The 12,994-nt window shown below is 37.2% G+C and overlaps 1 protein-coding gene across 2 annotated transcripts in view; it reads left to right on the top strand.

Moving 5' to 3' along the window:
• The window catches only part of LOC120428538 (uncharacterized), a 146,295-nt gene that overhangs the window by 105,269 nt on the left and 28,032 nt on the right, over window positions 1-12,994 (top strand). The window lies entirely within an intron of this gene.

Genomic DNA, 12,994 nt, shown 5'->3' with positions numbered 1-12,994 from the left:
AACTTAATGCAACTTAATTTAACCTAATTAAACTCAATTTAACTAAATTTAACTTAATTTCAATTGAATTTTATCAAATAACTTTGAATTTAACTAAATTCTACCAAATTACATTTAATTCAACTGAATTCTACCAAATGAAATAACATTTAAATAAATGTACATGTTACCTATATGAGCAGAGCATGAGCATGAGCATGAGCATGAGAGACCACCCATGGTTGTCCTTCTCCGTTGCTGAACAGGACCGTAATATCCTATCAATACAACCGACCATATGCTTGAACGATCTAATGGTGTTTCCCTTATCAACAGCATGTATGAATGCGCTGAAAAGATAAAACATCAAGATCATTAAAACTAGATCTGGAGCAAATAGGTAACAGTCGTTGGCCACCAACGGCGCCCGCCATGTCAGTTTGTAGATCTCGGGGGATTGGGACGGGAATGTTAGTTAGCACAGGTTGCTACAAAGGGTGGGTTCTATACGATATCCACACCCCCACGTGTGCCGGAAAACTACTTCTACTTGGGATTTTGTTAGTGGGTAAGGGTAATGGCCAGGATTCAACATAGAGGAAGATATGCGACCCCAATAATCAATAAATATGTTTTAATGGGTAAATGTAATTAATGCATTCTCAGGCAAACAGTCGGAGTAATGCGGAATGAGACTATTCCTCGGATATTTGGTGTTGAGTTTTTTAGAGCATAAATGGATTCAATCTTAGACAGCCGGCAGTGGAAAAGATAAAACCATCTAAAATGCGAAAACGCTAATCCGCCCGGACAGAAAAACACACTCAATCGGGGGGACAACAAAGACGGAAACGGCAACGAAAATCCGGGGTGTTGCCCGCGACGCAAAACGTTCAAATTCTCCAAAGCAACAGTCAACATCGCGAAATCGTCCGGGTCGAAATACACACACAATCGGGGGGAAAACAAAGACGGAAACGGCATCGAAAATCCGGCGTGTTGCCCGCGACGCGCAACGTTCAAATTCTCCAAAGCAACTGTCAACATCGCGAAATCGTCCGGGTCGAAATACACACACAATCGGGGTGAAAACAAAGACGGAAACGGCATCGAAAATCAAGCGGCGGTGTTGACCGCGACGCGCACGTTCAAAATTCTCCAAAGCAACTGACAACATTCGCGAAATCGTCCGGACGAAATACACCCACAATCGGGGGGAAAACAAGACAGAAATACGGCATCGAAAATCCGGCGTGTTGCCCGCGACGCGCAACGTTCAAATTCTCCAAAGCAACTGTCAACATCGCGAAATCGTCCGGGTCGAAATACACACACAATCGGGGGGAAAACAAAGACGGAAACGGCATCGAAAATCCGGCGTGTTGACCGCGACGCGCAACGTTCAAATTCTCCAAAGCAACTCTGTTCAACTTAAGGATTAATGTTAGAGAAAAAGTAAAAACCAATAAATAACCAACATATTTTAAATATACTCAAATCCTGGGATTAAAGTATCTAGATGATTTTGATAAAAAATAAGTAAAAATTTCTGTAATCATTTTACAACATAATAAGTGATTCATAACTTTGATCAAAATGAAATTTATAAACCATTAAATCCAGCTCAAAATTTAAAGCAAAAAAAAACATATTGATGTCATTTTTAAATCACAGTTTAAACAAAAACAGAAACTTTTTTTAGTGTGTTTGTAGTGAATTATACAAACTTTTCAAACTTGTTTAAATATCAATTTATTATGTTGATTCTCCATAAAAAAAATTAATGAAATACCACGCTTTATTGTTTTTTCAATACATTAATTTCTTTTTTATTGAAAATTGACTTTCTGAAAAAAAAATTTACACAATATTAGATAGTATTCACGCTGAGGAAAAAGGGGGTGAAACAAGGCTGCCCACTCTCTCCTTTTATCTTCAACATCATGATGGAGGCGGTCCTTATGAAGATTGAAACTAAACTGCCCGGGAAGTTCCAGCTCAACCAAACTGGTCGAATCAAATTCCCAGTTGTTCTTGTTTACGCAGATGATATTCTGATTATTGGGCGGAGAATCGAGGAGCTGCATACTCTTTTACCCGTGTTAGAAGAAGGTCTTGATAAAGTTAACCTTCGATTGAATCCAGAGAAGTGCCAGGTAATGATCAGATCTCCTCTCGGCATACCACCAAAAGAGGTCATGATTGCCGGACAGGAGTACAAGACTACATCATCGCTGATCTATCTGGGAGTTCCTCTTACTGAACGCCTGCACAGACACCTGACAACGAGGAAAAGGTCGAAAGACGCCGTGAAAGCATCTCGTGTGATATTAGATTTTGTCAAGCGCCGTAAACCGTCGGTCAAACTGGGAGCCCAGCTGTTCGAGACCGTAGTCGCTCCGGCTTTAGTTTATGGAACACAAGCAATGGTTCTCACGAAGCGGTCCAGGAGTTCACTACGTAGATATCAACGACAAATTTTCGGACAGATCAAAAGTTTCTGCAAACCGCTGGACGACGCAGATGCAGAAGTGACACCTAAATCGATAACCAAATGGATACGAATGCTTCAGCTGCGGTACTGGGGCCATGTCGTGAGGAGGCCGGACAACCACCTTCTCAAGTTAGCGGCAGAATACAGAATACCACATAAAAAACGGGGAAGACCTTCTTTTACGTGGTGGGATTCCATTGCGGAGAGCATGTGGAGACTTGAGGACCTATCAGTGGATGAATGGTACGAGCTTGCGGAGGATAAGGATAAATTGAATAAATCGATTCAAGATATCCACAACCAACCTGAATCATCGGAAAGCGAGTAGGAGACAACCATAAGACACGAAAAAGGATCTTCTATCCACGATAAATTCGACCTGGCAAACACATCTTTTGGACCAATTCCTTTGTACTACTTTACTTCGCACCTGGATCATCACCCCAAATAACACACTTCGGAGATTCTGGGAACTCCCACACCACACTATACTAGAAGCGGAAATGAAACTAAACCCGGATTTCTCGAGACGCGGTATAGAGGAATGGACCTCTATCTTCGACTAGACAGTCACGAATGTGACATTCAACATCCACACACAGTGATTACTGAAGGAGCTTATTAAGAGGTAACTTTTTTATTATTATTTTCATGTTGTGAAGATTGTCTATGCTCGTGTAATTGTCACTTAAATTTCTCTCATATAGTATGGGCTTACATTTTTGTGACTTGGTGATGGTATGTGAGGCATTATGTGTGTAGATATATCTTATTCGTTTTCTGATCTATACGAGTGGTTGGTGGTCAATGATGCTTAGTTTTGCATGATATGGTGATCGTGGTGATGGTGATGGTATAATTATCAGCATACTAACATATAGACCAAACGGGGGACTAGAACAACTGGTTGTCTTACTCGGTCGGTATTTATTCGATGAGGATTTAGCTTTTCTTTGTTTTAAAATGTAGTTTCAAATCGAAAAGTTGTTTTATATTGGTTCAAATTAACGATCAGGTCTCTGTATAGTTAACCGTCAACTTTTTTAATTAGATTCAAAAATAGTTTATTAAAATCATATACTTAAATCTTAATATGTACTTAAGACAGCCGGCTGTATGAGTGTAGGATTCCCACGGATGCCGAAGCTGGAAACTTGATGAGGACTTTCCATTATTATGTTTTTATTTTATAATTTTAAATATGCTGATTAATCCCATTACAAAAAAGATTTAATATTAACTAAGTATGTTTTTTCAATCGGTCGTTTTAATTCAACTTCTAACTCTTACATTCCAATAAAACAAATATATAAATAATTAATGTTCACTCCGCATCGCTGTAAGAGTTTAAAATCACAAGTTCAACTATGCGTTAAATAATTCATAACCTCGAATTTCGCTAAAACACATAATCATTTAAAGGAAAATATAATTTTTTTTGTACTCTTACAGGCGTAGCAATGAAGTTTTTTAATAACTGACTTGTTAAAACTGTGTTTAATCAGCATTGATCTTACCTGTGAAAATGATTGATTTACCTCAGTAAATTTTTATCACAGATTTATCATCCACGGCTTCGTCGCGTTGTGTCTGCCGTGGCTTTAAACAAAATATTTATAAATCATGCATCTTGTACACTATACTGATGGTATAAGTTTAATAATTAAAAAACTAACTCTACTTGATTCGCCCGCAATACCTTTCGGGGTATATCTTAGGGTTCTACCTCTCCTACTAACATTGAGTCCAAAACCACCCTACAAACATCTATACCACTAAGGTGACGTAGGGGTCCCTGCGCACTTTAGATAGGTGTTTACTAACATTCCTTCATTTCCCCGAGGATAGCTTGGACCCGGCGTGGACCCCCTTATGCCCTGGGCTGTATTACACACTCATCAAAAGATGAAAACATGGTATCTCCCGTGTTGGATTATTGTTCCGAAATGTACATGTTACCTATATTCAACTACATTAACCTAAATTCAACTACATTTTTCTAAATATAACCATTTTCAACTAATTTAAGCTCAATTTAACTTATTTAATTTAATTTTACTTTTTTTTCTTATATTTACTGAATTTTACATAATTTTACTTTATTTTACTTGATTTTACTTTACTTTACTTGATTTTACTTAATTTTACTTAATTTTACTTAATTTTACTTAATTTTACTTAATTTTACTAAATTTTACTTTATTTTACTTTATTTTACTTAATTTTACTTAATTTTACTTAATTCTACTTAATTTTACTTAATTTTACTTAATTTTAATTAATTTTACCGAATTTAACTTAATTTTTCTTAATTTTACTCAATTTTACTTAATTTTACTAAATTTTACTTAATTTTACTTAATTTTTCTTAATTTTACTTAATTTTACTTAATTTTACTTAATTTTACTTAATTTTACTTAATTTTACTTAATTTTATTTAATTTTACTTAATTTTAATTAATTTTACTAAATTTTACCTAATTTTACTTAATTTTACTTAATTTTACTTAATTTTACTTAATTTTACTTAATTTTACTTAATTTTACTTAATTTTACTTAATTTTACTTAATTTTACTTAATTTTAGTTAATTTTACTTAATTTTACATAATTTTGCTTAAATTTACTTTATTTTGCTTAATTTTACTTAATTTTGCTTAATTTTACTTAATTTTGCTTAGTTTTATTTATTTTACTAAATTTAACTTAACACAACTTAATTTAACTAAATTTGGGCAAATTCAACTTAATTGCACTAAAAGTAACTATTTTCAACTAAATTTATCTGAATTCAACTAAATTTTGCTTAATTTAACTAATTTTTATAAACTCTTCTTAATTTAACTAATATTAACTAATTTAATAAAACTTAAAATGATTAAACTTAATTTCACTTAATTTAACTTAATTGAACTTCATTTAACTTCATTTCTAACAATATTTAACACTATTTTATGATGTGCTTAAAAGGCGTTAGGTGCCCTATTTGTTCGGGGATCGCAGTAAGCCGGGCGTGCGGGCAGACGTGTTTTTTTTCTGCTGTCGTTTTTTTCTCTACGATCAGTTTTTAGAAAAAAGTTTACAGAAGTATTTGAATCAACGCGGATTTTTGGATTAAGCCAGTGGTTTTGGCAATTGCGACGCTGGTTCCTGTGGATTTATAAGAAGCTCGATTTTGGATCCTGGAAGAAGCACTGGCTCACGATGAACGCCAAGACGGCCACGATGGGTTATGTACCGGAATTGTCAGAACTACAAACCGGTGCAAGAGATTGCTTCAAGGGTGCGCGTTGCAAGCTGCTGCTCGTGGCCAAAGATCCGGACGGTGGACCCGCGACCAGACGCTGAACAAGGAAAAAGCCCAAGGTTGGTTTCGTGGCGCACATGATTTCGACGACCATTGTCATCGTGGAAGAGTTTTTCGCCCATCTGGATGTGACGGAGAATATAAAAATACGGAAACGGTTGCCAGCTGCCTGGAGCTGTTGAATCTTGATTGTGAGATATATCCATTTTATCTATCATTATTTGATAGATGATTTTATTCCCTTTTTTATATAATATTCTATTGATCATATCCATATTATCCCATTCCCACCTTCCTTTTATCCTATCCACATTTCCTCCACCACACCTCCCCCCCCCCCATTGCCGACTAAAATGTTATTATCTGCCAAAATTAACACTTACACACCACACCACAACTGTTTCGGAGCGTTTGGTACGTAGGTCCACGCATCCTCCCTCCCCTAAGATTCTATAAATGTAATCGTTCACAAGATCTGACTCTGCGGTTAAGCAACGCAGTAGCCTGGCCGCTTTAATTTTTGCTATACATTTTCGGGGTAACTCGATGTACTTAATCATTAATATTGACAGAAGGACTTGAGGCGTAATCTTACCACAAGTTCTTCCAGGATGCTTTCTTCGGACTGGCTGCGCTTGTGTTCGATTAGATTAGATTAGATTAGTTAGGTGCCCTATTTGTTCGGATTTGTCAAACATCGGCCAATCTATGTCTAGACATTCTGTACCAGCCGCCCCTCCAGGTGGACAGATGTCCATACAAAAAAGTAGAGTGTGGACAATCGCCAGTCTCACCTTTCCCCTGCCAAAGTGTTCACGTGGTTTAGGGATGCCCCCACTTTATATTAAGTACATGTTTTTACCTACGCATCCTCCAAACAGTAACGAGAGGCTCAACTTCTAACCACTTTCCCTCAACACAAAGATCTTCTCACCTTATCAACTGAAGCATTCCTTCAGGTGCCGATCCGCAGAAAATCTTCCTGGCTTTTAATTTATTCACTCACACAACACATTCTATCGCCTTTTGCACTTGCACTCAAACAACACACATAATCATCAAAAAAAACTTCGCGAAAACTTCGCGGCTCAAACAGGATCGAACACGACACAGGACGTTGCTTTGTTTTGTTCTCGAACTGATGATCTGTCAAAAATCCATGCTGCCGGTTCCAGCTAGTTTTTTCGGTAATTGTACGCAAAATTGTGCTGAAACACCATTATTTTTGGTAAAATCTCTTCTGTCATTTTGGTTTGGGCTGTCAGTTTTGGAAAGCAAATCAGCAATCAGGGTTAGCTATTTCACCATTCCCAGATTGGTAAATTTAGCTGAAATTTTAGCTGATTCAACAGAAAAAATCACTGTTTCACCAATTTGAAGCCAGCTAATTTGAATTGTTAAATTTTAGATGGAACTCCTTTCCGTGTAAGTATTCAATTTCATTCAATTTTAATTTTATTAGTGGTACTAATCGATCAACAAGTTGTGGTATTTAAATACATTATGTAAAGATATGGAATTCCTTTCAACTATACCTAGATACACGATAATCGATCGATGTTTTAAACTTTGAAAAGGGGGTGACAGGAGCAGGAAAAAAAAACTATCAAAAAACCTACTAAAAAATTGTAAGTATTTTGACTGAAAAATCAAATAAATTCAAAACTCCTTCCGGAAACGCCCCTGCAGCCAAAAGTGCCACCCCCGCTTTTTGGACCCCACGGAGGCGGCCGTTCATTCGACAACCGCCTAAAAGCTGCTAAATAATTTAAAGCACCACAACCACCGCGGAGCGAAAACAGAGCTTGATGATGTGACATTTCGGGACGCTGCTGCCTTCCAAGCTGTACCAGTTGTGTACCGCATCACGCAAAGGCACATTGTTGAGCTTGTGCTCATTAGTTATTAATCCTAATGATCTTTGCAAACGCTTTCGAAAAGTTTAAATTTAGAGCGAACAAATTCCTCAGACGCCAAACGAGTTGCGTGACTTAAGCGGATTACGAGCAAAGTTTCGGAACTAAATTAGAAATGCTTTCCTTGCACCTTGGAGGGATTCATTGGGAAAATAAATCCACTGTAAACTGAACTGATTTCAAAATGTCAAAATGAAATAAAATTGAGCCAATTTGAAAAATGCGAAAAACAACAATATCCGTAAACAATATAAATGACTTCAACACAATATTTAAATATCGCGATGGGATTTACATTTCAGAATATACTGTATTACATACGGAAACAACTGACAATGGAACGTAAATTTTGAAAATGATAACTATGATACAATCTGGCCAAACAAAGATAAACAGCAGTTTATAGTATTTACCTCCCCTGTGTAATCGAAACCGTATTGATATAATCAAATAAACTTCCCATGTTGGCTACGAACACTCCATTGAAGCACTCCGATTTTTTTTCAGTTCAGCAAGGAATTTGATTTGGCAAACAGGTTGGAAATAAAAGTCTGTGTTGAATGTTCTTAAAAGACTTTTTTTTTTAAATATGTATGACATGTTTATTAGGATGTAACAAAATGCTTTTCTTTTTTTTTGCCTTTCTTACTAAAGAAAGGTATAGGTTTTACATTAAGCCAGGACGTCATTTCCATCATCGTAAATATGTCGATTCAGCATGAATTTTAATCGGAAAAATCGTCAAAAAATCACACTGCATCGATTTTCGACGCTCTATCGATTCACCTTGACAGAACTCGTCTATCTCCAACCCTCGAATTTTGAGAAAATAAATTCCGTGGAGGTCGAGTGATGTTCGTATGTGGTAAAATTTTGCTAAAATTTGTGTCCCATATATCCGATTTCGATTCTTCTAAATGCAGACGAAAGCTAGTGTGCTGAACCTGGGCGAGTTGCCGCGCAAATTTCAAAATATCCATCTGTTTTCGGATGCGGCCAGACTTTTCAACAAAATACACAGTTTTCAAATGAAAATATGGTAAATTTTTTTCATTTCCATATCTTTTATTTATCTCAAAAATTGCATTTTTCGAGCCCTACAACCTCCCAAATTTTCATCCAGATTCATAATATGGTTCTGGAGTTAGAGCCGTTTGATTGACCTACCATAAGAAAAAAAATCCCTAAAAAAAAGGTAAAAGCCCACCTGGTGACCTTCGCCAACATTTTTGATTTCTGATTTTATTCAAAATTTCTTGCTGCATTCATAGTACAGACCATGAGTGAGCATCTGAAACAAATTCGACATCGATCGGCAATCCCGATCAATTTTTAGAACGATTTACTTTTTGCCTTTCTTACTAAAGAAAGGTATAGGTTTTACTTTAAGGCAGGACGTCATTTCCATCTTCGTTAATATGTCGATTCAGCATGAATTTTAAGCGGAAAAATCGTCAAAAAATCACACTGCATCGATTTTCGACGCTTCGTCGCCAAGTCGACAAGTTGTCAAGTTGAGCTTCGAATACTGGCGCGAGAATGCTGGCGCATATATTTGCTGGCTCGACTTATACTCGTTTGTAGTAGCTTGTCTACCGATGTTTCCTACAACATGTAAGATATCGTAGCTTTTCGGTTTCTTTTGCCCTGTTTGTTTTTGCATAACTGTCCAATGTTTATTTAAAAACTTTTGTGACATAGGACATTCATCCGGCTACAATCTATTTGTTTTCCGTGGGCTCCGAAAATCGCCTAAAAGTAGACTCATTTTTTTTCGTGATTTCGTAAGTTTATTTAACAGGGTTCATTGGATTCCAATAGGAGCTTTCTAAGCTTTTCATCGTTTATATCGTTTTCAAAGTTTTCAATGCTGGCGACGCTTGGGCGACGCCAATGGCTTTCTACCTAAGGTTCTCGCGATTGAGTGTGTAGTGGTGCGGTTGTAAAAATAGCTATCTCTGACTCTGTCACATTCGTAGAAGCTGAATGGCTATCTTCCCTGCACCGTGCGGCACATGCGGTTCACTTATACCTCGGTTTTTCTTTGCGCCTACCGCGGTGTGCGTTGTCACTGGCGCAGCTGGCGCATGTGAAGCTTGCTATGCTCGCGTTTGTCATAAACGCTTGTTTGATTAAGAATATGTACGATTAAAAATCTTGACTTTTTTTTGATAAGGTCCTATAAACAAATGTAAACATTGAGTGTATCCCTTTCACACCTTATGTCAAAGTCGATCGGAGTAAGCGGGATACACTCAATGTTTACATTTGTTTATACTGCCCATGTTCGCATAAATGTCCCATATGCAAAAACAGCAAGCTGAGAAAAACGCATTTGAAGTTTGTCTCACACATAAGGCTACGTGTTAAGTTTTCGTGAAAAAAACTGGATTTCCTCTTGATTTCTAGAACAAAGTACTGGATGTTATAGGCTTTTCTGAAAGAGCACACGATTTTGAACCAAACTGCATCATTAACTAAAAAACGATGAAAATGCATATGGGACATTTATGCGATCATGGGCAGTATAGGACCTTATAAAAAAAAAGTCAAGAAATATTCTTTTGGTGAAAATGGTGTTTTTTGTTTCTTTTGGAAATCATATCATTTATAATACTTTGCTTTCGTCATAAGACTTTCTTCTTCTTCTAAACAAAGTCAATGTTATGAATTGAAAGAAGTTCTACCATCGTTATATTCTTTAGTAAGAAAGGCTCTATCTCACCCCAGGTGAGATTAAATCGGGTTTTTTTTTGCTTTAGATGAAACTTTTCTTTCAAGAAGAATTTTAAAAATGAAAATCAAACGAACAAAGCATCGATAATTTGTACTTTAAAGTACCAGTACAGGACGGATCTTTATTTTTTCAACCAAATTTTTTAGAAATCCAAAAAACAATCCTGGATTTGACAGTTCAAACCAGTTCCTGTGAACTAGTAAATTTAGCTGAAATATTTGTAAATTTTTAACCTGTTTTTGTATTATTTTCGAAATTTTAAATTGATGCCTGGAAAGCTGAAACCTTGAATATTAGAAATCGAATTACTTATCCAAAATTTTCTTTCATTAATTTAAATAATTTAGTTAATCCACCTATGTGGTTTAACTATTTTTTTTTTTTAAATTTAATATGTCTTTATTGAACTTTCTTATAATAATTACATTTCATTTACATTCTAAGTGGTATGGCTAAATGCTCTTCATCTTTATTGTATTTTTCGTTTTATTATTAACTGTTCACATGCATTTGTTTACTTCAAATTGTTTTACATTTTTTTATTGAAGAGAATAAATTTGGGTAAAAAAGAAAAAAAAATCACTTAAAAACTAATCCTAACTTAAAACTAAATTCATTGAAATATTCAAAATCATTAGAACGAGTAAACTACGCACTGTATTTTAAGATGAATGCTCCAAGGGTTCTCACTTGTTCCTGGCGAGTTTTGCACCCACGCAGTGTTGTTGTTATCTCGATGAAAATGTTCAGAAGTTCTTGTGGTGAAAACAGGTCACTACTGCCTTCATCCGTTGATGCCGGTTGGTTTTCCCTTGGTTGCTGACTTAAGCCAGGAGGTGTTGTATTCTCTGCAACTTTTTGCCGCTGATTCAACGGCAATGGCTGCAAATTTGGAACCACTCGAACAGATCCCGCTCCTGGTGACGCCAAAGCAGGAAAATCCACGTCCGTGAATGCTGGTGGTGCTCTGCGACGATTTGGTTGGTGCTTCGTTGTCGCTTGCTGCCGATTTTTTACAAACTCAGCACGTTTTGGGCAGCTTCGATTCTTGGTCGAATGGTCGCCACCGCAATTGAAGCATTTGGCTTCGATGTTCTCGTTGATTGTTTCGCAAGCTTGAGTTTTGTGCTCACCTCCGCAGGTTGCACAACGACTCTTGATGAAACAGTTCATTCCACCATGCCCAAACTGCAAACAGTTCGAACACTGCGTCACGTCACGGTGCACTGGACGATAACGTTCCCAAGTCACGATGATGTTGAAAATTGCCCGAACTGCTTTCAGCTCAGACGGCGTTGTCGATCCTTTCTCGAGATGAACCAGGTACAGTTGATCACGATACTTGATGTCCTTGTTGTGTCTCGTCATCTTGAAGACTTCGATCACGTTCAACTTAAGAGTTTTTAGCTCGTCTTTCAGCACACTCACATCCATTTCGTACAGGCCACGGAGGACCTGTTTCATGGGTCGTTTACCTGGATCGTCGTGGCTGTAGTATCCAATCTTTGTGTTGTTCAGGAACTCCCGAACGTAGTTGTAATACTTTCTGGTAGGTAGCAGAATTTTGAGTCCATCAGCACACAAGCGAATGGAAGCTCGTAAAGCACCAGATTTGATAAACCCGGTCAGCCACTTTCGCACCGAATCCGATGACGATGTTTTCACAAAAATGGGTGGCAACTTTTCCCGTCGTTCAAATTCTTCCTTCTCGCTCACGTCCACAGGGAGGGTAGCAAACTGGTTTCCAGACGAATTTTGAGCGTCCTTGCTCAAACTGCCTGGCTTTGCCGGTAGCGCTTCGGCATTCTTTAGCTTCTTAAAATCTGGCGATCCTGCTGGTGAGGACCGCCTCTTTTTCTTGCCGTGAGGCATTTTTGCACTTTTTAAGCACTTTTCAGGAGCTAATATCCAGGAGTACCTCACTGATCGGTGGTCCACAAAGGAATGAGCAAATGTCTGTGTGTTTGGCTGTATGTAGACATGTGTACCAAATCAATGTCACTGGAATATCTCGTCACAGGCTCAACCGATTTTGGCCGGAATGGTTTTAGTCGATCCGTCTTAACGTCCCCTAAGTTGCTATTTAAATTCATGCAGTTTAACCATGTATTTAAAAAGTTATGTTAAAAAAAAACTATGGTAAAAAGGGTGGTTTTTTCATGAAACCCTCACATGTTATATATTTTTAGAAAGCATGTGAGAAGACCTTTTAGGTGGAGTAAGAATTTTCAAGATCTGACTTATCTATCTTAAATTACAAGCAGTTTAAAAAATGGTCTGAATTCACATAACCTCAACTGATCGGGTCTGATCGCCACGAAAAAGCCGTGTAGAGGGATGCCATTTTCCTCAAAGGCCGTGTCTGTATAATCTTGACAAAAAGTCTGTAGGTAGTATGTTTTTTTACTCATCACTTATTTTTATTAGGACCTCTTAGGTGCTGCGAACGTTTGGGGAGATCCATAAACATGTGGACACTTTAGGGGGTTGTCGCACTTGTTCTCACTCATTTTTTTATTCCGCGAACGTCTTTCCGCTTTTACTTCCGTTTGAAGACTCA

The sequence above is a fragment of the Culex pipiens genome, chromosome 2, assembly GCF_016801865.2.
Source record: "Culex pipiens pallens isolate TS chromosome 2, TS_CPP_V2, whole genome shotgun sequence".
In the NCBI taxonomy this organism is placed as follows: Eukaryota; Metazoa; Arthropoda; class Insecta; order Diptera; family Culicidae; genus Culex; species Culex pipiens.
The sequence above is the reverse complement of the archived record's forward strand: the minus strand, read 5'-3'. Positions and strand labels throughout refer to the sequence as shown.